This window comes from Ambystoma mexicanum, chromosome 6p (genome assembly GCF_040938575.1).
Source record: "Ambystoma mexicanum isolate Mex_15411 chromosome 6p, UKY_AmexF1_1, whole genome shotgun sequence".
In the NCBI taxonomy this organism is placed as follows: Eukaryota; Metazoa; Chordata; class Amphibia; order Caudata; family Ambystomatidae; genus Ambystoma; species Ambystoma mexicanum.
Window position 1 is genome coordinate 1,111,181,529 of NC_090935.1, and position 25,861 is coordinate 1,111,207,389.

Genomic DNA, 25,861 nt, shown 5'->3' on the forward strand with positions numbered 1-25,861 from the left:
GAGGACTTGCACCTCTGGAAAGCATCCGACTCAGTCGTGTAGCATGCTGGCACAAGACTATCTCCCGATGCTGGCTGCACAGGGATACTTCTGCAGTGGCCTGAGTCTCCTGAAGGGGCACAGTTCCATGAAGAGTTGGGAGGACCTACATCTGTGTAAAGCATCCGCCTCGGTCGTGCAGCATGCTGGCACAAGACTATCTCCCGCAGCTGGCTGCACAGGGATACTTCTGCAGTGGCCTGAGTCTCCTGAAGGGGCACAGTTCCATGAAGAGTTGGGAGGACCTGCACCTGTGCAAAGCATCCACCTCAGTCGTGCAGCATGCTGGCACAAGACTATCTCCCGCAGCTGGCTGCGCAGGGATACTTCTGCAGAGGCCTGAGTCTCCTGAAGGGGCACAGTTCCATGAAGAGTTGAGAGGACCTGCACCTGTGGAAAGCATCCACTTCAGTCGTGCAGCATGCTGCCACAAGACTATCTCCCGCAGCTGGCTGCACAGGGATACTTCTGCAGTGGTCGTAGTCTCCTGAAGGGGCACAGTTCCATGAAGAGTTGGGTGGACCTGGACCTGTGGAAAGCATCCGCCTCAGTCGTGCAGCATGCTGGCACAAGACTATCTCCCGCAGCTGACTGCACAGGGATACTTCTGCAGTGGCCTGAGTCTCCTGAAGGGGCACAGTTCCATGAAGAGTTGGGTGGACCTGGACCTGTGGAAAGCATCCGCCTCAGTCGTGCAGCATGCTGCCACAAGACTATCTCCCGCAGCTGGCTAGACAGGGATACTTCTGCAGTGGCCTGAGTCTCCTGAAGGGGCACAGTTCCATGAAGAGTTGGGAGGACCTGCACCTGTGGAAAGCATCCGCCTCAGTCATGCAGCATGCTGGCAGAAGACTATCTCCCGCAGCTGGCTGCACAGGGATACTTCTGCAGTGGACTGAGTCTCCTGAAGGTGCACAGTTTCATGAAGAGTTGGGAGGACCTGCACCTGTGGAAAGCATCCGCCTCAGTCGTGCAGCATGCTGGCACAAGACTATCTCCCGCAGCTGACTGCACAGGGATACTTCTGCAGTGGCCTGAGTCTCCTGAAGGGGCACAGTTCCATGAAGAGTTGGGAGGACCTGCACCTGTGCAAAGCATCCACCTCAGTCGTGCAGCATGCTGGCACAAAACTATCTCCCGCAGCTGGCTGCACAGGGATAATTCTGCAGTGGCCTGAGTCTCCTGAAGGGGCACAGTTCCATGAAGAGTTGAGAGAACCAGCACCTGTGGAAAGCATCCGCCTCAGTCGTGCAGCATGCTGCCACAAGACTATCTCCCGCAGCTGGCTGCACAGGGATACTTCTGCAGTGGTCTGAGTCTCCTGAAGGGGCACAGTTCCATGAAGAGTTGGGTGGACCTGGACCTGTGGAAAGCATCCGCCTCAGTCGTGCAGCATGCTGGCACAAGACTATCTCCCGCAGCTGGCTGCACAGGGATACTTCTGCATTGGCCTGAGTCTCCTGAAGGGGCACAGTTCCAGGAAGAGTTGGGAGGACCTGCACCTGTGAAAGCATCCGCCTCAGTCGTGCAGCATGCTGGCACAAGACTATCTCCCACAGCTGGCTAGACAGAGATACTTCTGCAGTGGCCTGAGTCTCCTGAAGGGACACAGTTCCATGAAGAGTTGGGAGGACTTGCACCTCTGGAAAGCATTCGACTCAGTCGTGTAGCATGCTGGCACAAGACTATCTCCCGATGCTGGCTGCACAGGGATACTTCTGCAGTGGCCTGAGTCTCCTGAAGGGGCACAGTTCCATGAAGAGTTGGGAGGACCTACATCTGTGGAAAGCATCCGCCTCGGTCGTGCAGCATGCTGGCACAAGACTATCTCCCGCAGCTGGCTGCACAGGGATACTTCTACAGTGGCCTGAGTCTCCTGAAGGGGCACAGTTCCATGAAGAGTTGGGAGGACCTGCACCTGTGGAAAGCATCTGCCTCAGTCGTGCAGCATGCTGGCACAAGACTATCTCCCGCAGCTGGCTGCACAGGGATACTTCTGCAGTGGCCTGAGTCTCCTGAAGGGGCAGATTTCCATGAAGAGTTGGGAGGACCTGCATCTGTGGAAATCATCCGCCTCAGTCGTGCAGCATGCTGCACAAGACTATCTCCCGCAGCTGGCTGCACAGGGATACTTCTTCAGTGGACTGAGTCTCCTGAAGGGGCACAGTTCCATGAAGAGTTGGGAGGACCTGCACCTGTGGAAAGCATCCGCCTCAGTCGTGCAGCATGCTGGCACAAGACTATCTCCCGCAGCTGGCTGCACAGGGATACTTCTGCAGTGGACTGAGTCTCCTGAAGGTGCACAGTTTCATGAAGAGTTGGGAGGACCTGCACCTGTGGAAAGCATCCGCCTCAGTCGTGCAGCATGCTGGCACAAGACTATCTCCCGCAGCTGACTGCACAGGGATACTTCTGCAGTGGCCTGAGTCTCCTGAAGGGGCAGATTTCCATGAAGAGTTGGGAGGACCTGCATCTGTGGAAATCATCCGCCTCAGTCGTGCAGCATGCTGCACAAGACTATCTCCCGCAGCTGGCTGCACAGGGATACTTCTTCAGTGGACTGAGTCTCCTGAAGGGGCACAGTTCCATGAAGAGTTGAGAGAACCAGCACCTGTGGAAAGCATCAGCCTCAGTCGTGCAGCATGCTGCCACAAGACTATCTCCCGCAGCTGGCTGCACAGGGATACTTCTGCAGTGGTCTGAGTCTCCTGAAGGGGCACAGTTCCATGAAGAGTTGGGTGGACCTGGACCTGTGGAAAGCATCCGCCTCAGTCGTGCAGCATGCTGGCAAAAGACTATCTCCCGCAGCTGGCTGCACAGGGATACTTCTGCATTGGCCTGAGTCTCCTGAAGGGGCACAGTTCCAGGAAGAGTTGGGAGGACCTGCACCTGTGAAAGCATCCGCCTCAGTCGTGCAGCATGCTGGCACAAGACTATCTCCCACAGCTGGCTAGACAGAGATACTTCTGCAGTGGCCTGAGTCTCCTGAAGGGACACAGTTCCATGAAGAGTTGGGAGGACTTGCACCTCTGGAAAGCATTCGACTCAGTCGTGTAGCATGCTGGCACACGACTATCTCCCGATGCTGGCTGCACAGGGATACTTCTGCAGTGGCCTGAGTCTCCTGAAGGGGCACAGTTCCATGAAGAGTTGGGAGGACCTACATCTGTGGAAAGCATCCGCCTCGGTCGTGCAGCATGCTGGCACAAGACTATCTCCCGCAGCTGGCTGCACAGGGATACTTCTACAGTGGCCTGAGTCTCCTGAAGGGGCACAGTTCCATGAAGAGTTGGGAGGACCTGCACCTGTGGAAAGCATCTGCCTCAGTCGTGCAGCATGCTGGCACAAGACTATCTCCCGCAGCTGGCTGCACAGGGATACTTCTGCAGTGGCCTGAGTCTCCTGAAGGGGCAGATTTCCATGAAGAGTTGGGAGGACCTGCATCTGTGGAAATCATCCGCCTCAGTCGTGCAGCATGCTGCACAAGACTATCTCCCGCAGCTGGCTGCACAGGGATACTTCTTCAGTGGACTGAGTCTCCTGAAGGGGCACAGTTCCATGAAGAGTTGGGAGGACCTGCACCTGTGGAAAGCATCCGCCTCAGTCGTGCAGCATGCTGGCACAAGACTATCTCCCGCAGCTGGCTGCACAGGGATACTTCTGCAGTGACCTGAGTCTCCTGAAGGGGCACAGTTCCATGAAGAGTTGGGACGACCTACATCTGTGGAAAGCATCCGCCTCAGTCGTGCAGCATGCTGGCACAAGACTATCTCCCGCAGCTGACTGCACAGGGATACTTCTGCAGTGGCCTGAGTCTCCTGAAGGGGCACAGTTCCATGAAGAGTTGGGAGGACCTGCACCTGTGAAAGCATCCGCCTCAGTCGTGCAGCATGCTGGCACAAGACTATCTCCCGCAGCTGACTGCACAGGGATACTTCTGCAGTGGCCTGAGTCTCCTGAAGGGGCACAGTTCCATGAAGAGTTGGGAGGACCTGCACCTGTGGAAAGCATCCGCCTCAGTCGTGCAGCATGCTGGCACAAGACTATCTCCCGCAGCTGGCTGCACAGGGATACTTCTGCAGTGGCCTGAGTCTCCTGAAGGGGCAGATTTCCATGAAGAGTTGGGAGGACCTGCATCTGTGGAAATCATCCGCCTCAGTCGTGCAGCATGCTGCACAAGACTATCTCCCGCAGCTGGCTGCACAGGGATACTTCTTCAGTGGACTGAGTCTCCTGAAGGGGCACAGTTCCATGAAGAGTTGGGAGGACCTGCACCTGTGGAAAGCATCCGCCTCAGTCGTGCAGCATGCTGGCACAAGACTATCTCCCGCAGCTGACTGCACAGGGATACTTCTGCAGTGGCCTGAGTCTCCTGAAGGGGCACAGTTCCATGAAGAGTCGGGTGGACCTGGACCTGTGGAAAGCATCCGCCTCAGTCGTGCAGCATGCTGGCACAAGACTATCTCCCGCAGCTGGCTGCACAGGGATACTTTTGCAGTGGCCTGAGTCTCCTGAAGGGGCACAGTTCCAGGAAGAGTTAGGAGGACCTGCACCTGTGAAAGCATCCGCCTCAGTCGTGCAGCATGTTGGCACAAGACTATCTCCCGAAGCTGACTGCACAGGGATACTTCTGCAGTGGCCTGAGTCTCCTGAAGGGGCACAGTTCCATGAAGAGTTGGGTGGACCTGGACCTGTGGAAAGCACCCGCCTCAGTCGTGCAGCATGCTGCCACAAGACTATCTCCCGCAGCTGGCTGCACAGGGATACTTCTGCAGTGGTCGTAGTCTCCTGAAGGGGCACAGTTCCAGGAAGAGTTAGGAGGACCTGCACCTGTGAAAGCATCCGCCTCAGTCGTGCAGCATGCTGGCACAAGACTATCTCCCGCAGCTGGCTGCACAGGGATACTTCTGCAGTGGCCTGAGTCTCCTGAAAGGGCACAGTTCCATGAAGAGTTGGGAGGACCTGCACCTGTGGAAAGCATCCGCCTCAGTCGTGCAGCATGCTGGCACAAGACTATCTCCCGCAGCTGGCTGCACAGGGATACTTCTGCAGTGGCCTGGGTCTCCTGAAGGGGCACAGTTCCATGAAGAGTTGGGAGGACCTGCACCTCTGGAAAGCATCCGCCTCAGTCGTGCAGCATGCTGGCACAAGATTATATACCGCAGCTGGCTGCACAGGGATACTTCTGCAGTGGCCTGAGTCTCCTGAAGGGGCACAGTTCCATGAAGAGTTGGGTGGACCTGCACCTGTGGAAAGCATCCGTCTCAGTCGTGCAGCATGCTGCCACAAGACTATCTCCCGCAGCTGGCTGCACAGGGATACTTCTGCAGTGGCCTGAGTCTCCTGAAGGGGCACAGTTCCATGAAGAGTTGGGAGGACCTGCACCTCTGGAAACCATCCGCCTCAGTCGTGCAGCATGCTGGCACAAGACTATCTCCCGCAGCTGACTGAACAGGGATACTTCTGCAGTGGCCTGAGTCTCCTGAAGGGGCACAGTTCCATGAAGAGTTGGGTGGACCTGGACCTGTGGAAAGCATCCGCCTCAGTCGTGCAGCATGCTGGCACAAGACTATCCCCCGCAGCTGGCTGCACAGGGATACTTCTGCAGTGGCCTGAGTCTCCTGAAGGGGCACAGTTCCAGGAAGAGTTGGGAGGACCTGCACCTGTGAAAGCATCCGCCTCAGTCGTGCAGCATGCTGGCACAAGACTATCTCCCACAGCTGGCTAGACAGGGATACTTGTGCAGTGGCCTGAGTCTCCTGAAGGGACACAGTTCCATGAAGAGTTTGGAGGACTTGCACCTCTGGAAAGCATCCGACTCAGTCGTGTAGCATGCTGGCACAAGACTATCTCCCGATGCTGGCTGCACAGGGATACTTCTGCAGTGGCCTGAGTCTCCTGAAGGGGCACAGTTCCATGAAGAGTTGGGAGGACCTACATCTGTGGAAAGCATCCGCCTCGGTCGTGCAGCATGCTGGCACAAGACTATCTCCCGCAGCTGGCTGCACAGGGATACTTCTGCAGTGGCCTGAGTCTCCTGAAGGGGCACAGTTCCATGAAGAGTTGGGAGGACCTGCACCTGTGCAAAGCATCCACCTCAGTCGTGCAGCATGCTGGCACAAGACTATCTCCCGCAGCTGGCTGCACAGGGATACTTCTGCAGAGGCCTGAGTCTCCTGAAGGGGCACAGTTCCATGAAGAGTTGAGAGGACCTGCACCTGTGGAAAGCATCCACTTCAGTCGTGCAGCATGCTGCCACAAGACTATCTCCCGCAGCTGGCTGCACAGGGATACTTCTGCAGTGGTCGTAGTCTCCTGAAGGGGCACAGTTCCAGGAAGAGTTTGGAGGACCTGTACCTGTGAAAGCATCCGCCTCAGTCATGCAGCATGCAGGCACAAGACTATCTCCCGCAGCTGACTGCACAGGGATACTTCTGCAGTGGCCTGAGTCTCCTGAAGGGGCACAGTTCCATGAAGAGTTGGGAGGACCTGCACCTGTGGAAAGCATCCGCCTCAGTCATGCAGCATGCTGGCAGAAGACTATCTCCCGCAGCTGGCTGCACAGGGATACTTCTGCAGTGGACTGAGTCTCCTGAAGGGGCACAGTTTCATGAAGAGTTGGGAGGACCTGCACCTGTGGAAAGCATCCGCCTCAGTCGTGCAGCATGCTGGCACAAGACTATCTCCCGCAGCTGACTGCACAGGGATACTTCTGCAGTGGCCTGAGTCTCCTGAAGGGGCACAGTTCCATGAAGAGTTGGGAGGACCTGCACCTGTGCAAAGCATCCACCTCAGTCGTGCAGCATGCTGGCACAAGACTATCTCCCGCAGCTGGCTGCACAGGGATAATTCTGCAGTGGCCTGAGTCTCCTGAAGGGGCACAGTTCCATGAAGAGTTGAGAGAACCAGCACCTGTGGAAAGCATCCGTGTCAGTCGTGCAGCATGCTGCCACAAGACTATCTCCCGCAGCTGGCTGCACAGGGATACTTCTGCAGTGGTCGTGGTCTCCTGAAGGGGCACAGTTCCAGGAAGAGTTAGGAGGACCTTCACCTGTGAAAGCATCCGCCTCAGTCGTGCAGCATGCTGGCACAAGACTATCTCCCGCAGCTGACTGCACAGGGATACTTCTGCAGTGGCCTGAGTCTCCTGAAGGGGCACAGTTCCATGAAGAGTTGGGTGGACCTGGACCTGTGGAAAGCATCTGCCTCAGTCGTGCAGCATGCTGGCACAAGACTATCTCCCGCAGCTGGCTGCACAGGGATACTTCTGCAGTGGCCTGAGTCTCCTGAAGGGGCACAGTTCCAGGAAGAGTTGGGAGGACCTGCACCTGTGAAAGCATCCACCTCAGTCGTGCAGCATGCTGGCACAAGACTATCTCCCACAGCTGGCTAGACAGGGATACTTCTGCAGTGGCCTGAGTCTCCTGAAGGGACACAGTTCCATGAAGAGTTGGGAGGACTTGCACCTCTGGAAAGCATCCGACTCAGTCGTGTAGCATGCTGGCACAAGACTATCTCCCGATGCTGGCTGCACAGGGATACTTCTGCAGTGGCCTGAGTCTCCTGAAGGGGCACAGTTCCATGAAGAGTTGGGAGGACCTACATCTGTGGAAAGCATCCGCCTCGGTCGTGCAGCATGCTGGCACAAGACTATCTCCCGCAGCTGGCTGCACAGGGATACTTCTGCAGTGGCCTGAGTCTCCTGAAGGGGCACAGTTCCATGAAGAGTTGGGAGGACCTGCACCTGTGGAAAGCATCTGCCTCAGTCGTGCAGCATGCTGGCACAAGACTATCTCCCGCAGCTGGCTGCACAGGGATACTTCTGCAGTGGCCTGAGTCTCCTGAAGGGGCAGATTTCCATGAAGAGTTGGGAGGACCTGCATCTGTGGAAATCATCCGCCTCAGTCGTGCAGCATGCTGCACAAGACTATCTCCCGCAGCTGGCTGCACAGGGATACGTCTTCAGTGGACTGAGTCTCCTGAAGGGGCACAGTTCCATGAAGAGTTGGGAGGACCTGCACCTGTGGAAAGCATCCGCCTCAGTCGTGCAGCATGCTGGCACAAGACTATCTCCCGCAGCTGGCTGCACAGGGATACTTCTGCAGTGACCTGAGTCTCCTGAAGGGGCACAGTTCCATGAAGAGTTGGGACGACCTACATCTGTGGAAAGCATCCGCCTCAGTCGTGCAGCATGCTGGCACAAGACTATCTCCCGCAGCTGACTGCACAGGGATACTTCTGCAGTGGCCTGAGTCTCCTGAAGGGGCACAGTTCCATGAAGAGTTGGGTGGACCTGGACCTGTGGAAAGCATCCGCCTCAGTCGTGCAGCATGCTGGCACAAGACTATCTCCCGCAGCTGGCTGCACAGGGATACTTTTGCAGTGGCCTGAGTCTCCTGAAGGGGCACAGTTCCAGGAAGAGTTAGGAGGACCTGGACCTGTGAAAGCATCCGCCTCAGTCGTGCAGCATGTTGGCACAAGACTATCTCCCGAAGCTGACTGCACAGGGATACTTCTGCAGTGGCCTGAGTCTCCTGAAGGGGCACAGTTCCATGAAGAGTTGGGTGGACCTGGACCTGTGGAAAGCACCCGCCTCAGTCGTGCAGCATGCTGGCACAAGACTATCTCCCGCAGCTGGCTGCACAGGGATACTTCTGCAGTGGTCGTAGTCTCCTGAAGGGGCACAGTTCCAGGAAGAGTTAGGAGGACCTGCACCTGTGAAAGCATCAGCCTCAGTCGTGCAGCATGCTGGCACAAGACTATCTCCCGCAGCTGACTGCACAGGGATACTTCTGCAGTGGCCTGAGTCTCCTGAAGGGGCACAGTTCTATGAAGAGTTGGGTGGACCTGGACCTGTGGAAAGCATCCGCCTCAGTCGTGCAGCATGCTGGCACAAGACTATCTCCCGCAGCTGGCTGCACAGGGATACTTCTGCAGTGGCCTGAGTCTCCTGAAGGGGCACAGTTCCATGAAGAGTTGGGAGGACTTGCACCTCTGGAAAGCATCCGACTCAGTCGTGCAGCATGCTGGCACAAGACTATCTCCCGATGCTGGCTGCACAGGGATACTTCTGCAGTGACCTGAGTCTCCTGAAGGGGCACAGTTCCATGAAGAGATGGGAGGACCTACATCTGTGGAAAGCATCCGCCTCAGTCGTGCAGCATGCTGGCACAAGACTATCTCCCGCAGCTGGCTGCACAGGGATACTTCTGCAGTGGCCTAAGTCTCCTGAAGGGGCACAGTTCCATGAAGAGTTGGGAGGACCTGCACCTGTGGAAAGCATCCGCCTCAGTCGTGCAGCATGCTGGCACAAGACTATCTCCCGCAGCTGGCTGCACAGGGATACTTCTGCAGTGGCCTGAGTCTCCTGAAGGGGCTCATTTCCATGAAGAGTTGGGAGGACCTGCACCTGTGGAAAGCATCCGCCTCAGTCGTGCAGCATGCTGGCACAAGACTATCTCCCGCAGTTGGCTGCACAGGGATACTTCTGCAGTGGTCGTAGTCTCCTGAAAGGGCACAGTTCCATGAAGAGTTGGGAGGACCTGCACCTGTGGAAAGCATCCGCCTCAGTCGTGCAGCATGCTGGCACAAGACTATCTCCCGCAGCTGGCTGCACAGGGATACTTCTGCAGTGGCCTGAGTCTCCTGAAGGGGCACAGTTCCATGAAGAGTTGGGAGGACCTGCACCTGTGGAAAGCATCCGCCTCAGTCGTGCAGCATGCTGGCACAAGATTATCTCCCGCAGCTGGCTGCACAGGGATACTTCTGCAGTGGCCTGAGTCTCCTGAAGGGGCACAGTTCCATGAAGAGTTGGGAGGACCTGCACCTGTGGAAAGCATCCGCCTCAGTCGTGCAGCATGCTGGCACAAGACTATCTCCCGCAGCTGGCTGCACAGGGATACTTCTGCAGTGGCCTGAGTCTCCTAAAGGGGCACAGTTCCAGGAAGAATTGGGAGGACCTGCACCTGTGAAAGCATCCACCTCAGTCGTGCAGCATGCTGGCACAAGACTATCTCCCGCAGCTGACTGCACAGGGATACTTCTGCAGTGGCCTGAGTCTCCTGAAGGGGCACAGTTGCATGAAGAGTTGGGAGGACCTGCACCTGTGCAAAGCATCCACCTCAGTCGTGCAGCATGCTGGCACAAGACTATCTCCCGCAGCTGGCTGCACAGGTATACTTCTGCAGTGGCCTGAGTCTCCTGAAGGGGCACAGTTCCATGAAGAGTTGGGTGGACCTGGACCTGTGGAAAGCATCCGCCTCAGTCGTGCAGCATGCTGGCACAAGACTATCTCCCGCAGCTGGCTGCACAGGGATACTTCTGCAGTGGCCTGAGTCTCCTGAAGGGACACAGTTCCATGAAGAGTTGGGAGGACTTGCACCTCTGGAAAGCATCCGACTCAGTCGTGTAGCATGCTGGCACAAGACTATCTCCCGATGCTGGCTGCACAGGGATACTTCTGCAGTGGCCTGAGTCTCCTGAAGGGGCACAGTTCCATGAAGAGTTGGGAGGACCTACATCTGTGGAAAGCATCCGCCTTGGTCGTGCAGCATGCTGGCACAAGACTATCTCCCGCAGCTGGCTGCACAGGGATACTTCTGCAGTGGCCTGAGTCTCCTGAAGGGGCACAGTTCCATGAAGAGTTGGGAGGACCTGCACCTGTGAAAGCATCCACCTCAGTCGTGCAGCATGCTGGCACAAGACTATCTCCCGCAGCTGACTGCACAGGGATACTTCTGCAGTGGCCTGAGTCTCCTGAAGGGGCACAGTTGCATGAAGAGTTGGGAGGACCTGCACCTGTGCAAAGCATCCACCTCAGTCGTGCAGCATGCTGGCACAAGACTATCTCCCGCAGCTGGCTGCACAGGGATACTTCTGCAGTGGCCTGAGTCTCCTGAAGGGGCACAGTTCCATGAAGAGTTGAGAGAACCAGCACCTGTGGAAAGCATCCGCCTCAGTCGTGCAGCATGCTGGCACAAGACTATCTCCCGCAGCTGACTGCACAGGGATACTTCTGCAGTGGCCTGAGTCTCCTGAAGGGGCACAGTTCCATGAAGAGTTGGGTGGACCTGGACCTGTGGAAAGCATCCGCCTCAGTCGTGCAGCATGCTGGCACAAGACTATCTCCCGCAGCTGGCTGCACAGGGATACTTCTGCAGTGGCCTGAGTCTCCTGAAGGGGCACAGTTCCAGGAAGAGTTGGGAGGACCTGCACCTGTGAAAGCATCCGCCTCAGTCGTGCAGCATGCTGGCACAAGACTATCTCCCACAGCTGGCTAGACAGGGATACTTCTGCAGTGGCCTGAGTCTCCTGAAGGGACACAGTTCCATGAAGAGTTGGGAGGACTTGCACCTCTGGAAAGCATCCGACTCAGTCGTGTAGCATGCTGGCACAAGACTACCTCCCGATGCTGGCTGCACAGGGATACTTCTGCAGTGGCCTGAGTCTCCTGAAGGGGCACAGTTCCATGAAGAGTTGGGAGGACCTACATCTGTGGAAAGCATCCGCCTTGGTCGTGCAGCATGCTGGCACAAGACTATCTCCCGCAGCTGGCTGCACAGGGATACTTCTGCAGTGGCCTGAGTCTCCTGAAGGGGCACAGTTCCATGAAGAGTTGGGAGGACCTGAACCTGTGGAAAGCATCTGCCTCAGTCGTGCAGCATGCTGGCACAAGACTATCTCCCGCAGCTGGCTGCACAGGGATACTTCTGCAGTGGCCTGAGTCTCCTGAAGGGGCAGATTTCCATGAAGAGTTGGGAGGACCTGCATCTGTGGAAATCATCCGCCTCAGTCGTGCAGCATGCTGCACAAGACTATCTCCCGCAGCTGGCTGCACAGGGATACTTCTTCAGTGGACTGAGTCTCCTGAAGGGGCACAGTTCCATGAAGAGTTGGGAGGACCTGCACCTGTGGAAAGCATCCACGTCAGTCGTGCAGCATGCTGGCACAAGACTATCTCCCGCAGCTGGTTGCACAGGGATACTTCTGCAGGGGCCTGAGTCTCCTGAAGGGGCACAGTTCCATGAAGAGTTGGGAGGACCTACATCTGTGGAAAGCATCCGCCTCAGTCGTGCAGCATGCTGGCACAAGACTATCTCCCGCAGCTGACTGCACAGGGATACTTCTGCAGTGGCCTGAGTCTCCTGAAGGGGCACAGTTCCATGAAGAGTTGGGTGGACCTGGACCTGTGGAAATCATCCGCCTCAGTCGTGCAGCATGCTGGCACAAGACTATCTCCCGCAGCTGGCTGCACAGGGATACTTCTGCAGTGGTTGTAGTCTCTTGAAGGCGCACAGTTCCAGGAAGAGTTAGGAGGACCTGCACCTGTGAAAGCATCCGCCTCAGTCGTGCAGCATGCTGGCACAAGACTATCTCCCGCAGCTGACTGCACAGGGATACTTCTGCTGTGGCCTGAGTCTCCTGAAGGGGCACAGTTCCATGAAGAGTTGGGTGGACCTGGACCTGTGGAAAGCATCCGCCTCAGTCGTGCAGCATGCTGGCACAAGACTATCTCCCACAGCTGGCTGCACAGGGATACTTCTGCAGTGGCCTGAGTCTCCTGAAGGGGCACAGTTCCATGAAGAGTTGGGAGGACTTGCACCTCTGGAAAGCTTCCGACTCAGTCGTGCAGCATGCTGGCACAAGACTATCTCCCGATGATGGCTGCACAGGGATACTTCTGCAGTGGCCTGAGTCTCCTGAAGGGACACAGTTCCATGAAGAGATGGGAGGACCTACATCTGTGGAAAGCATCCGCCTCAGTCGTGCAGCATGCTGGCACAAGACTATCTCCCGCAGCTGGCTGCACAGGGATACTTCTGCAGTGGCCTGAGTCTCCTGAAGGGGCACAGTTCCATGAAGAGTTGGGAGGACCTGCACCTGTGGAAAGCATCCGCCTCAGTCGTGCAGGATGCTGGCACAAGACTATCTCCCGCAGCTGGCTGCACAGGGATACTTCTGCAGTGGCCTGAGTCTCCTGAAGGGGCACATTTCCATGAAGAGTTGGGAGGACCTGCACCTGTGGAAAGCATCCGCCTCAGTCGTGCAGCATGCTGGCACAAGACTATCTCCCGCAGCTGGCTGCACAGGGATACTTCTGCAGTGGCCTGAGTCTCCTGAAAGGGCACAGTTCCATGAAGAGTTGGGAGGACCTGCACCTGTGGAATGCATCCGCCTCAGTCGTGCAGCATGCTGGCACAAGACTATCTCCCGCAGCTGGCTGCACAGGGATACTTCTGCAGTGGCCTGAGTCTCCTGAAGGGGCACAGTTCCATGAAGAGTTGGGAGGACCTGCACCTGTGGAAAGCATCTGCCTCAGTCGTGCAGCAAGCTGGCACATGATTATCTCCTGCAGCTGGCTGCACAGGGATACTTCTGCAGTGGCCTGAGTCTCCTGAAGGGGCACAGTTCTATGAAGAGTTGGGTGGACCTGCACCTGTGAAAGCATCCGCCTCAGTCGTGCAGCATGCTGGCACAAGACTATCTCCCACAGCTGGCTAGACAGGGATACTTCTGCAGTGGCCTGAGTCTCCTGAAGGGACACAGTTCCATGAAGAGTTGGGAGGACTTGCACCTCTGGAAAGCATCCGACTCAGTCGTGTAGCATGCTGGCACAAGACTATCTCCCGATGCTGGCTGCACAGGGATACTTCTGCAGTGGCCTGAGTCTCCTGAAGGGGCACAGTTCCATGAAGAGTTGGGAGGACCTACATCTGTGGAAAGCATCCGCCTTGGTCGTGCAGCATGCTGGCACAAGACTATCTCCCGCAGCTGGCTGCACAGGGATACTTCTGCAGTGGCCTGAGTCTCCTAAAGGGGCACAGTTCCATGAAGAGTTGGGAGGACCTGCACCTGTGGAAAGCATCTGCCTCAGTCGTGCAGCATGCTGGCACAAGACTATCTCCCGCAGCTGGCTGCACAGGGATACTTCTGCAGTGGCCTGAGTCTCCTGAAGGGGCAGATTTCCATGAAGAGTTGGGAGGACCTGCATCTGTGGAAATCATCCGACTCAGTCGTGCAGCATGCTGCACAAGACTATCTCCCGCAGCTGGCTGCACAGGGATACTTCTTCAGTGGACTGGGTCTCCTGAAGGGGCACAGTTCCATGAAGAGTTGGGAGGACCTGCACCTGTGGAAAGCATCCGCCTCAGTCGTGCAGCATGCTGGCACAAGACTATCTCCCGCAGCTGGCTGCACAGGGATACTTCTGCAGTGGCCTGAGTCTCCTGAAGGGGCACAGTTCCATGAAGAGTTGGGTGGACCTGGACCTGTGGAAAGCATCCGCCTCAGTCGTGCAGCATGCTGGCACAAGACTATCTCCCGCAGCTGGCTGCACAGGGATACTTTTGCAGTGGCCTGAGTCTCCTGAAGGGGCACAGTTCCAGGAAGAGTTAGGAGGACCTGCACCTGTGAAAGCATCCGCCTCAGTCGTGCAGCATGTTGGCACAAGACTATCTCCCGAAGCTGACTGCACAGGGATACTTCTGCAGTGGCCTGAGTCTCCTGAAGGGGCACAGTTCCATGAAGAGTTGGGTGGACCTGGACCTGTGGAAAGCACCCGCCTCAGTCGTGCAGCATGCTGGCACAAGACTATCTCCCGCAGCTGGCTGCACAGGGATACTTCTGCAGTGGTCGTAGTCTCCTGAAGGGGCACAGGTTCCAGGAAGAGTTAGGAGGACCTGCACCTGTGAAAGCATCCGCCTCAGTCGTGCAGCATGCTGGCACAAGACTATCTCCCGCAGCTGACTGCACAGGGATACTTCTGCAGTGGCCTGAGTCTCCTGAAGGGGCACAGTTCTATGAAGAGTTTCGTGGACCTGGACCTGTGGAAAGCATCCGCCTCAGTCGTGCAGCATGCTGGCACAAGACTATCTCCCGCAGCTGGCTGCACAGGGATACTTCTGCAGTGGCCTGAGTCTCCTGAAGGGGCACAGTTCCATGAAGAGTTGGGAGGACTTGCACCTCTGGAAAGCATCCGACTCAGTCGTGCAGCATGCTGGCACAAGACTATCTCCCGATGCTGGCTGCACAGGGATACTTCTGCAGTGGCCTGAGTCTCCTGAAGGGGCACAGTTCCATGAAGAGATGGGAGGACCTACATCTGTGGAAAGCATCCGCCTCAGTCGTGCAGCATGCTGGCACAAGACTATCTCCCGCAGCTGGCTGCACAGGGATACTTCTGCAATGGCCTGAGTCTCCTGAAGGGACACAGTTCCATGAAGAGATGGGAGGACCTACATCTGTGGAAAGCATCCGCCTCAGTCGTGCAGCATGCTGGCACAAGACTATCTCCCGCAGCTGGCTGCACAGGGATACTTCTGCAGTGGCCTGAGTCTCCTGAAGGGGCACATTTCCATGAAGAGTTGGGAGGACCTGCACCTGTGGAAAGCATCCGCCTCAGTCGTGCAGCATGCTGGCACAAGACTATCTCCCGCAGCTGGCTGCACAGGGATACTTCTGCAGTGGCCTGAGTCTCCTGAAAGGGCACAGTTCCATGAAGAGTTGGGAGGACCTGCACCTGTGGAAAGCATCCGCCTCAGTCGTGCAGCATGCTGGCACAAGACTATCTCCCGCAGCTGGCTGCACAGGGATACTTCTGCAGTGGCCTGAGTCTCCTGAAGGGGCACAGTTCCATGAAGAGTTGGGAGGACCTGCACCTGTGGAAAGCATCCGCCTCAGTCGTGCAGCAAGCTGGCACATGATTATCTCCTGCAGCTGGCTGCACAGGGATACTTCTGCAGTGGCCTGAGTCTCCTGAAGGGGCACAGTTCCATGAAGAGTTGGGTGGACCTGCACCTGTGAAAGCATCCGCTTCAGTTGTGCAGCATGCTGGCACAAGACTATCTCCCACAGCTGGCTAGACAGGGATACTTCTGCAGTGGCCTGAGTCTCCTGAAGGGACACAGTTCCATGAAGAGTTGGGAGGACTTGCACCTCTGGAAAGCATCCGACTCAGTCGTGTAGCATGCTGGCACAAGACTATCTCCTGATGCTGGCTGCACAGGGATACTTCTGCAGTGGCCTGAGTCTCCTGAAGGGGCACAGTTCCATGAAGAGTTGGGAGGACCTACATCTGTGGAAAGCATCCGCCTTGGTCGTGCAGCATGCTGGCACAAGACTATCTCCCGCAGCTGGCTGCACAGGGATACTTCTGCAGTGGCCTGAGTCTCCTGAAGGGGCACAGTTCCATGAAGAGTTGGGAGAACCTGAACCTGTGGAAAGCGTCTGCCTCAGTCGTGCAGCATGCTGGCACAAGTCTATCTCCCGCAGCTGGCTGCACAGGGATACTTCTGCAATGGCCTGAGTCTCCTGAAGGGGCAGATTTCCATGAAGAGTTGGGAGGACCTGCATCTGTGGAAATCATCCGCCTCAGTCGTGCAGCATGCTGCACAAGACTATCTCACGCAGCTGGCTGCACAGGGATACTTCTTCAGTGGACTGAGTCTCCTGAAGGGGCACAGTTCCATGAAGAGTTGGGAGGACCTGCACCTGTGGAAAGCATCCGCCTCAGTCGTGCAGCATGCTGGCACAAGACTATCTCCCGCAGCTGGCTGCACAGGGATACTTCTGCAGTGACCTGAGTCTCCTGAAGGGGCACAGTTCCATGAAGAGTTGGGACGACCTACATCTGTGGAAAGCATCCGCCTCAGTCGTGCAGCATGCTGGCACAAGACTATCTCCCGATGCTGGCTGCACAGGGATACTTCTGCAGTGGCCTGAGTCTCCTGAAGGGGCACAGTTCCATGAAGAGATGGGAGGACCTACATCTGTGGAAAGCATCCGCCTCAGTCGTGCTGCATGCTAGCACAAGACTATCTCCCGCAGCTGGCTGCACAGGGATACTTCTGCAGTGGCCTAAGTCTCCTGAAGGGGCACAGTTCCATGAAGAGTTGGGAGGACCTGCACCTGTGGAAAGCATCCGCCTCAGTCGTGCAGCATGCTGGCACAAGACTATCTCCCGCAGCTGGCTGCACAGGGATACTTCTGCAGTGGCCTGAGTCTCCTGAAGGGGCCGATTTCCATGAAGAGTTGGGAGGACCTGCACCTGTGGAAAGCATCCGCCTCAGTCGTGCAGCATGCTGCCACAAGACTATCTCCCGCAGCTGGCTGCACAGGGATACTTCTGCAGTGGCCTGAGTCTCCTGAAGGGGCACAGTTCCATGAAGAGTTGGGAGGACCTGCACCTGTGGAAAGCATCCGCCTCAGTCATGCAGCATGCTGGCACAAGACTGTCTCCCGCAGCTGGCTGCAGAGGGATACTTCTGCAGTGGCCTGAGTTTCCTGAAGGGGCACAGTTCCATGAAGAGTTGGGAGGACCTACACCTGTGGAAAGCATCCACCTTAGTCGTGCAGCATGCTTGCACAAGACTATCTCCCGCAGCTGGCTGCACAGGGATACTTCTGCAGTGGACTGAGTCTCCTGAAGGGGCACAGTTCCATGAAGAGTTGGGAGGACCTGCACCTGTGGAAAGCATCCGCCTCAGTCGTGCAGCATGCTGGCACAAGACTATCTCCCGCAGCTGGCTGCACAGGGATACTTCTGCAGTGGTCGTAGTCTCCTGAAGGGGCACAGTTCCAGGAAGAGTTAGGAGGACCTTCACCTGTGAAAGCATCCGCCTCAGTCGTGCAGCATGCTTGCACAAGACTATCTCCCGCAGCTGGCTGCACAGGGATACTTCTGCAGTGGCCTGAGTCTCCTGAAGGGGCACAGTTCCATGAAGAGTTGAGAGAACCAGCACCTGTGGAAAGCATCCGCCTCAGTCGTGCAGCATGCTGCCACAAGACTATCTCCCGCAGCTGGCTGCACAGGGATACTTCTGCAATGGTCGTAGTCTCCTGAAGGGGCACAGTTCCAGGAAGTGTTAGGAGGACCTTCACCTGTGAAAGCATCCGCCTCAGTCGTGCAGCATGCTGGCACAAGACTATCTCCCGCAGCTGACTGCACAGGGATACTTCTGCAGTGGCCTGAGTCTCCTGAAGGGGCACAGTTCCATGAAGAGTTGGGTGGACCTGGACCTGTGGAAAGCATCCGCCTCAGTCGTGCAGCATGCTGGCACAAGACTATCTCCCGCAGCTGGCTGCACAGGGATACTTCTGCAGTGGCCTGAGTCTCCTGAAGGGGCACAGTTCCAGGAAGAGTTGGGAGGACCTGCACCTGTGAAAGCATCCGCCTCAGTCGTGCAGCATGCTGGCACAAGACTATCTCCCACAGCTGGCTAGACAGGGATACTTCTGCAGTGGCCTGAGTCTCCTGAAGGGACACAGTTCCATGAAGAGTTGGGAGGACTTGCACCTCTGGAAAGCATCCGACTCAGTCGTGTAGCATGCTGGCACAAGACTATCTCCCGATGCTGGCTGCACAGGGATACTTCTGCAGTGGCCTGAGTCTCCTGAAGGGGCACAGTTCCATGAAGAGTTGGGAGGACCTACATCTGTGGAAAGCATCCGCCTTGGTCGTGCAGCATGCTGGCACAAGACTATCTCCCGCAGCTGGCTGCACAGTGATACTTCTGCAGTGGCATGAGTCTCCTGAAGGGGCACAGTTCCATGAAGAGTTGGGAGGACCTGCCCCTGTGGAAAGCATCTGCCTCAGTCGTGCAGCATGCTGGCACAAGACTATCTCCTGCAGCTGGCTGCACAGGGATACGTCTGCAGTGGCCTGAGTCTCCTGAAGGGGCAGATTTCCATGAAGAGTTGGGAGGACCTGCATCTGTGGAAATCATCCGCCTCAGTCGTGCAGCATGCTGCACAAGACTATCTCCCGCAGCTGGCTGCACAGGGATACTTCTTCAGTGGACTGAGTCTCCTGAAGGGGCACAGTTCCAGGAAGAGTTAGGAGGACCTGCACCTGTGAAAGCATTCACCTCAGTCGTGCAGCATGTTGGCACAAGACTATCTCCCGAAGCTGACTGCACAGGGATACTTCTGCAGTGGCCTGAGTCTCCTGAAGGGGCACAGTTCCATGAAGAGTTGGGTGGACCTGGACCTGTGGAAAGCATCCGCCTCAGTCGTGCAGCATGCTGGCACAAGACTATCTCCCGCAGCTGGCTGCACAGGGATACTTCTGCAGTGGTTGTAGTCTCCTGAAGGCGCACAGTTCCAGGAAGAGTTAGGAGGACCTGCACCTGTGAAAGCATCCGCCTCAGTCGTGCAGCATGCTGGCACAAGACTATCTCCAGCAGCTGACTGCACAGGGATACTTCTGCTGTGGCCTGAGTCTCCTGAAGGGGCAGATTTCCATGAAGAGTTGGGAGGACCTGCATCTGTGGAAATCATCCGCCTCAGTCGTGCAGCATGCTGCACAAGACTATCTCCCGCAGCTGGCTGCACAGGGATACTTCTTCAGTGGACTGAGTCTCCTGAAGGGGCACAGTTCCATGAAGAGTTGGGAGGACCTGCACCTGTGGAAAGCATCCGCCTCAGTCCTGCAGCATGCTGGCACAAGACTATCTCCCGCAGCTGGTCGCACAGGGATACTTCTGCAGTGGCCTGAGTCTCCTGAAGGGGCACAGTTCCATGAAGAGTTGGGAGGACCTACATCTGTGGAAAGCATCCGCCTCAGTCGTGCAGCATGCTGGCACAAGACTATCTCCCGCAGCTGGCTGCACAGGGATACATTTGCAGTGGCCTGAGTCTCCTGAAGGGGCACAGTTCCAGGAAGAGTTAGGAGGACCTGCACCTGTGAAAGCATTCACCTCAGTCGTGCAGCATGTTGGCACAAGACTATCTCCCGAAGCTGACTGCACAGGGATACTTCTGCAGTGGCCTGAGTCTCCTGAAGGGGCACAGTTCCATGAAGAGTTGGGTGGACCTGGACCTGTGGAAAGCATCCGCCTCAGTCGTGCAGCATGCTGGCACAAGACTATCTCCCGCAGCTGGCTGCACAGGGATACTTCTGCAGTGGTTGTAGTCTCCTGAAGGCGCACAGTTCCAGGAAGAGTTAGGAGGACCTGCACCTGTGAAAGCATCCGCCTCAGTCGTGCAGCATGCTGGCACAAGACTATCTCCAGCAGCTGACTGCACAGGGATACTTCTGCTGTGGCCGGAGTCTCCTGAAGGGGCACAGTTCCATGAAGAGTTGGGTGGACCTGGACCTGTGGAAAGCATCCGCCTCAGTCGTGCAGCATGCTGGCACAAGACTATCTCCCGCAGCTGGCTGCACAGGGATACTTCTGCAGTGGTCTGAGTCTCCTGAAGGGGCACAGTTCCATGAAGAGTTGGGAGGCCTTGCACCTCTGGAAAGCTTCCGACTCAGTCGTGCAGCATGCTGGCACAAGACTATCTCCCGATGCTGGCTGCACAGGGATACTTCTGCAGTGGCCTGAGTCTCCTGAAGGGACACAGTTCCATGAAGAGATGGGAGGACCTACATCTGTGGAAAGCATCCGCCTCAGTCGTGCAGCATGCTGGCACAAGACTATCTCCCGCAGCTGGCTGCACAGGGATACTTCTGCAGTGGCCTGAGTCTCCTGAAGGGGCACAGTTCCATGAAGAGTTGGGAGGACCTGCACCTGTGGAAAGCATCCGCCTCAGTCGTGCAGCATGCTTGCACAAGACTATCTCCCGCAGCTGGCTGCACAGGGATACTTCTGCAATGGCCTGAGTCTCCTGAAGGGGCACATTTCCATGAAGAGGTGGGAGGACCTGCACCTGTGGAAAGCATCCGCCTCAGTCGTGCAGCATGCTGGCACAAGACTATCTCCCGCAGCTGGCTGCACAGGGATACTTCTGCAGTGGCCTGAGTCTCCTGAAAGGGCACAGTTCCATGAAGAGTTGGGAGGACCTGCACCTGTGGAAAGCATCCGCCTCAGTCGTGCAGCATGCTGGCACAAGACTATCTCCCGCAGCTGGCTGCACAGGGATACTTCTGCAGTGGCCTGAGTCTCCTGAAGGGGCACAGCTCCATGAAGAGTTGGGAGGACCTGCACCTGTGGAAAGCATCCGCCTCAGTCGTGCAGCATGCTGGCACAAGATTATCTCCCGCAGCTGGCTGCACAGGGATACTTCTGCAGTGGCCTGAGTCTCCTGAAGGGGCACAGTTCCATGAAGAGTTGGGTGGACCTGCACCTGTGAAAGCATCCGCCTCAGTCGTGCAGCATGCTGGCACAAGACTATCTCCCGATGCTGGCTGCACAGGGATACTTCTGCAGTGGCCTGAGTCTCCTGAAGGGGCACAGTTCCATGAAGAGTTGGGAGGACCTACATCTGTGGAAAGCATCCGCCTTGGTCGTGCAGCATGCTGGCACAAGACTATCTCCCGCAGCTGGCTGCACAGGGATACTTCTGCAGTGGCCTGAGTCTTCTGAAGGGGCACGGTTCCATGAAGAGTTGGGAGGACCTGCACCTGTGGAAAGCATCTGCCTCAGTCGTGCAGCATGCTGGCACAAGACTATCTCCCGCAGCTGGCTGCACAGGGATACTTCTGCAGTGGCCTGAGTCTCCTGAAAGGGCACAGTTCCATGAAGAGTTGGGAGGACCTGCACCTGTGGAAAGCATCCGCCTCAGTCGTGCAGCATGCTGGCACAAGACTATCTCCCGCAGCTGGCTGCACATGGATACTTCTGCAGTGGCCTGAGTCTCCTGAAGGGGCACAGCTCCATGAAGAGTTGGGAGGACCTGCACCTGTGGAAAGCATCCGCCTCAGTCGTGCAGCATGCTGGCACAAGATTATCTCCCACAGCTGGCTAGACAGGGATACTTCTGCAGTGGCCTGAGTCTCCTGAAGGGACACAGTTCCATGAAGAGTTGGGAGGACTTGCACCTCTGGAAAGCATCCGACTCAGTCGTGTAGCATGCTGGCACAAGACTATCTCCCGATGCTGGCTGCACAGGGATACTTCTGCAGTGGCCTGAGTCTCCTGAAGGGGCACAGTTCCATGAAGAGTTGGGAGGACCTACATCTGTGGAAAGCATCCGCTTTGGTCGTGCAGCATGCTGGCACAAGACTATCTCCCGCAGCTGGCTGCACAGGGATACTTCTGCAGTGGCCTGAGTCTCCTGAAGGGGCACGGTTCCATGAAGAGTTGGGAGGACCTGCACCTGTGGAAAGCATCTGCCTCAGTCGTGCAGCATGCTGGCACAAGACTATCTCCCGCAGCTGGCTGCACAGGGATACTTCTGCAGTGGCCTGAGTCTCCTGAAGGGGCAGATTTCCATGAAGAGTTGGGAGGACCTGCTCCTGTGATAAGCATCCGCCTCAGTCGTGCAGCATGCTGGCACAAGACTATCTCCCGCAGCTGGCTGCACAGGGATACTTCTGCAGTGACCTGAGTCTCCTGAAGGGGCACAGTTCCATGAAGAGTTGGGACGACCTACATCTGTGGAAAGCATCCGCCTCAGTCGTGCAGCATGCTGGCACAAGACTATCTCCCGCAGCTGACTGCACAGGGATACTTCTGCAGTGGCCTGAGTCTCCTGAAGGGGCACAGTTCCATGAAGAGTTGGGTGGACCTGGACCTGTGGAAAGCATCCGCCTCAGTCGTGCAGCATGCTGGCACAAGACTATCTCCCGCAGCTGGCTGCACAGGGATACTTTTGCAGTGGTCTGAGTCTCCTGAAGGGGCACAGTTCCAGGAAGAGTTAGGAGGACCTGCACCTGTGAAAGCATCCGCCTTAGTCGTGCAGCATGTTGGCACAAGACTATCTCCCGAAGCTGACTGCACAGGGATACTTCTGCAGTGGCCTGAGTCTCCTGAAGGGGCACAGTTCCATGAAGAGTTGGGTGGACCTGGACCTGTGGAAAGCACCCGCCTCAGTCGTGCAGCATGCTGGCACAAGACTATCTCCCGCAGCTGGCTGCACAGGGATACTTCTGCAGTGGTCGTAGTCTCCTGAAGGGGCACAGTTCCAGGAAGAGTTAGGAGGACCTGCACCTGTGGAAAGCATCCGCCTCAGTCGTGCAGCATGCTGGCACAAGACTATCTCCCGCAGCTGACTGCACAGGGATACTTCTGCAGTGGCCTGAGTCTCCTGAAGGGGCACAGTTCCATGAAGAGTTGGGTGGACCTGGACCTGTGGAAAGCATCCGCCTCAGTCGTGCAGCATGCTGGCACAAGACTATCTCCCGCAGCTGACTGCACAGGGATACTTCTGCAGTGGCCTGAGTCTCCTGAAGGGGCACAGTTCCATGAAGAGTTGGGTGGACCTGGACCTGTGGAAAGCATCCGCCTCAGTCGTGCAGCATGCTGGCACAAGACTATCTCCCGCAGCTGGCTGCACAGGGATACTTCTGCAGTGGCCTGAGTCTCCTGAAGGGGCACAGTTCCAGGAAGAGTTGGGAGGACCTGCACCTGTGAAAGCATCCGCCTCAGTCGTGCAGCATGCTGGCACAAGACTATCTCCCACAGCTGGCTAGACAGGGATACTTCTGCAGTGGCCTGAGTCTCCTGAAGGGACACAGTTCCATGAAGAGTTGGGAGGACTTGCACCTCTGGAAAGCATCCGACTCAGTCGTGTAGCATGCTGGCACAAGACTACCTCCCGATGCTGGCTGCACAGGGATACTTCTGCAGTGGCCTGAGTCTCCTGAAGGGGCACAGTTCCATGAAGAGTTGGGAGGACCTACATCTGTGGAAAGCATCCGCCTTGGTCGTGCAGCATGCTGGCACAAGACTATCTCCCGCAGCTGGCTGCACAGGGATACTTCTGCAGTGGCCTGAGTCTCCTGAAGGGGCACAGTTCCATGAAGAGTTGGGAGGACCTGAACCTGTGGAAAGCATCTGCCTCAGTCGTGCAGCATGCTGGCACAAGACTATCTCCCGCAGCTGGCTGCACAGGGATACTTCTGCAGTGGCCTGAGTCTCCTGAAGGGGCAGATTTCCATGAAGAGTTGGGAGGACCTGCATCTGTGGAAATCATCCGCCTCAGTCGTGCAGCATGCTGCACAAGACTATCTCCCGCAGCTGGCTGCACAGGGATACTTCTTCAGTGGACTGAGTCTCCTGAAGGGGCACAGTTCCATGAAGAGTTGGGAGGACCTGCACCTGTGGAAAGCATCCACGTCAGTCGTGCAGCATGCTGGCACAAGACTATCTCCCGCAGCTGACTGCACAGGGATACTTCTGCAGTGGCCTGAGTCTCCTGAAGGGGCACAGTTCCATGAAGAGTTGGGTGGACCTGGACCTGTGGAAATCATCCGCCTCAGTCGTGCAGCATGCTGGCACAAGACTATCTCCCGCAGCTGGCTGCACAGGGATACTTCTGCAGTGGTTGTAGTCTCCTGAAGGCGCACAGTTCCAGGAAGAGTTAGGAGGACCTGCACCTGTGAAAGCATCCGCCTCAGTCGTGCAGCATGCTGGCACAAGACTATCTCCCGCAGCTGACTGCACAGGGATACTTCTGCTGTGGCCTGAGTCTCCTGAAGGGGCACAGTTCCATGAAGAGTTGGGTGGACCTGGACCTGTGGAAAGCATCCGCCTCAGTCGTGCAGCATGCTGGCACAAGACTATCTCCCACAGCTGGCTGCACAGGGATACTTCTGCAGTGGCCTGAGTCTCCTGAAGGGGCACAGTTCCATGAAGAGTTGGGAGGACTTGCACCTCTGGAAAGCTTCCGACTCAGTCGTGCAGCATGCTGGCACAAGACTATCTCCCGATGATGGCTGCACAGGGATACTTCTGCAGTGGCCTGAGTCTCCTGAAGGGACACAGTTCCATGAAGAGATGGGAGGACCTACATCTGTGGAAAGCATCCGCCTCAGTCGTGCAGCATGCTGGCACAAGACTATCTCCCGCAGCTGGCTGCACAGGGATACTTCTGCAGTGGCCTGAGTCTCCTGAAGGGGCACAGTTCCATGAAGAGTTGGGAGGACCTGCACCTGTGGAAAGCATCCTCCTCAGTCGTGCAGGATGCTGGCACAAGACTATCTCCCGCAGCTGGCTGCACAGGGATACTTCTGCAGTGGCCTGAGTCTCCTGAAGGGGCACATTTCCATGAAGAGTTGGGAGGACCTGCACCTGTGGAAAGCATCCGCCTCAGTCGTGCAGCATGCTGGCACAAGACTATCTCCCGCAGCTGGCTGCACAGGGATACTTCTGCAGTGGCCTTAGTCTCCTGAAAGGGCACAGTTCCATGAAGAGTTGGGAGGACCTGCACCTGTGGAATGCATCCGCCTCAGTCGTGCAGCATGCTGGCACAAGACTATCTCCCGCAGCTGGCTGCACAGGGATACTTCTGCAGTGGCCTGAGTCTCCTGAAGGGGCACAGTTCCATGAAGAGTTGGGAGGACCTGCACCTGTGGAAAGCATCTGCCTCAGTCGTGCAGCAAGCTGGCACATGATTATCTCCTGCAGCTGGCTGCACAGGGATACTTCTGCAGTGGCCTGAGTCTCCTGAAGGGGCACAGTTCTATGAAGAGTTGGGTGGACCTGCACCTGTGAAAGCATCCGCCTCAGTCGTGCAGCATGCTGGCACAAGACTATCTCCCACAGCTGGCTAGACAGGGATACTTCTGCAGTGGCCTGAGTCTCCTGAAGGGACACAGTTCCATGAAGAGTTGGGAGGACTTGCACCTCTGGAAAGCATCCGACTCAGTCGTGTAGCATGCTGGCACAAGACTATCTCCCGATGCTGGCTGCACAGGGATACTTCTGCAGTGGCCTGAGTCTCCTGAAGGGGCACAGTTCCATGAAGAGTTGGGAGGACCTACATCTGTGGAAAGCATCCGCCTTGGTCGTGCAGCATGCTGGCACAAGACTATCTCCCGCAGCTGGCTGCACAGGGATACTTCTGCAGTGGCCTGAGTCTCCTAAAGGGGCACAGTTCCATGAAGAGTTGGGAGGACCTGCACCTGTGGAAAGCATCTGCCTCAGTCGTGCAGCATGCT